Here is a 2638-nt window from a genome sequence, read left to right on the forward strand (position 1 = left end):
ATTTGTCAAAACTCACAACTGATGTACCCTGCTCTGTGAAAAATAGATCAGGACAGGAGTGGAAAAGTTAGTTACAGACTTTCAACTGAATAGGCTTGAGTCTTTTGGTTTAACAGGCAATTTTATGTTGCTCTTTCAAAAATTCATCTTCGGATTAATTTAAGCATGTTATTCGAGAAGAATGCTGTTAATTGTGCTTATAATAAAATAGATGGATTTTAAACACCATATGACTGCAACCACAATGTGTTCCCTAACCTCCTGTTCAACTTGGAGGGCTCTTTTAGGAAAACAATTCCATTGGTGATCATGTAATATTTGTTTGAGATTCAGAAATTCTTTTTGTTTCATAGGTTTCTTTTTCCTCTGTTAATGTCAAATAAAGTTACACTTAATGACTTTTATTTTTCAAAAGTTTCCCAATTTACAAAAATAAGCCTACCTTCCTCTCCATCTAGAAACTCCACATTGAAATATAACTTGAATAAAATTTTTTGCACATGGGGGGTGTATTTTTGTTATTTATTGCACCTTTCTGTATTTTTTGCATATTAATGACATGCACTATTTTTTTTGAAAACAATAAGTCCTTCCCTGACCCCACCCTAGCGACAGTGACAGCGCCCTCCTCTCTCTCCCTGGCATGCGTGTCACACTCCTTACTGCCAGCCTGTTGCACATCCCCTCCAGGACTGCACACCCTTGAGGGGCAAGGACTGTCTGGCTCGTCCTATACCCCATGGAGGCCACAGTCCACAAACAGGTCCTCAGTGCACATCATCGAAATGAAGGCGACCACATATCAAGGAGGCCAGAGGAGAAACCCTTCATGAGTTTGAAAAGCAAAAAAGAAATCTCAGAGTTTTCCACCTTGACCTCAAGTGATCGCCTCCCATTGTCTACAGTGTGAGGGAGAACTCAAGGCAAAAACGATGTGGCTAAACACTCAGCTCACAAGACCAGTGGGAGACCAAGCACAGCAGCTCCCCGTCCAACACCCAGTGACTTGTCTCTCCTCCTGCTGAGGGACCGAGCCTTTGGCAGAAGCCTGGTGGATGGGACTCTAGAACCAAACAAAGAGAACTTCAGAATGTGATGGCGTCACGGAACCTGGAAGACACCAAGGTTAAGTAGGCAGAGATTGAGTAGATAAACCCAGCAGACTCTTCGGCATTGATGACGTCAACATTAATCATTTGTCAGCCATCCTCCAATACTACAACATGAGGTCGTCTGTTTGTTATTGATGAATTAATCAAATGCTGTGCCCTGCAGAGCTGGGTGTGGAAGGTACTGAAGGTGAGTGAGTCCCTTAACCACTGAGTGAGCCAAGCCCACCACCCAACACATCTCAACAGGGTCTGATTATTCTCTTAGAGTCTTTACTTGTCCCCAACTACTCCCAAGAAGTGATAAAACTTTGCTTTCGTGAGACGTGGCCCCCCAAATAAATCCAATTGCTTTGTTGGTGATGGAGTGAGGAAAAAGCGAAGGCGCCCACGGAGTGGTGATGCCCAAACCGCAGCGTAGCTCCAATCTACATGGGAATAACTTCGAGATACACTCAGTATGGAAATCAGAAAACGTGACTCATGAACCTTGCAGCAAGTGCTCCCGTCATCGGCAAACACACTTCAAAGGAAAGCCCAGCTTATTCCTCCATCTGATCATTCAGTTCAGCCAGTACTGTTGATATACCTCTGCGGCCCAGGCACTGGTCCAGGCCCTGAGAGGTAACAGTGAGCACAGCACAGTGCCTGCTTTCCTGGAGCTTACTGTCTAGTGGAGGAAGACAGTAAATACATGTACCCTGTGTCAGGTGGAGAGAACATACGAAGAAAAACTAAGGGGGCACAAGGATAAAGAGTGAAGGAAGCTGGTGTTTTAGAGAGTGAGTGGTCAACAGAGCCTCTCTGAAAAGGTGGCAACTGAGCAGAAACTTGAAAAAGGGGAGGGAGGGCCCTGGCTGGTTTGGCTCAGTGGTTAGAGCATCAGCCCACAGACCAAAGAGTCCCGGGTTTGGTTCCCACTAAGGGCACCTACCTCGGTTGCAGTTTGTCCCTGGCCCCAGTTGGGGCCGTGTGGGTGGCAACTACTCGATGTGTCTCTCTCACATCGATGTTTCTCTCTCTCCCTTCCCCCCTCTCTCCTTCCCGCTCTGTCTGAAGATAAATGCAAAAAAAAAAAAAAAAAAAGGAAAAAGAAAAAGGGGAGGGAGGGAGTTACCTGGGTATCTGGAGGAATATGCATGACTAGTCCAGGCAGAGAACAGTAAGTGCAAAGGCCCTGAGGCAGGAATGCACTTGGAGGAACAGCAAGGAGACAAGAAACTGGAACAAGGTGAGCAAAAGAAGGGCCAGCATGAGAGAGGTTCAGAGAAGGAGCAGGCAGACCCTAAGTCCACGTAGGCCTCTGTAAGGACCTTGGCCTTGACTCTGAGTAAAAGAACCATTCGAGGGTGGTGAGCAGAGACTGGTGGGATTGGACTCAAGTTTCTAACAGGATCCTTCAGCTGTTGTAGCGAGAATAACCTTCAGGGAGAACAAATTCGGAGGAGGAAGACCAATACGGTCACTGCTATAATCCAAGTCATTTGCTGGTGGCTTGGACAGAGCAGGTAAAGTGAAAATGGCGAGAA

Source organism: Molossus molossus, unplaced genomic scaffold, assembly GCF_014108415.1.
Source record: "Molossus molossus isolate mMolMol1 unplaced genomic scaffold, mMolMol1.p scaffold_m16_p_6, whole genome shotgun sequence".
NCBI lineage: Eukaryota > Metazoa > Chordata > Mammalia > Chiroptera > Molossidae > Molossus > Molossus molossus.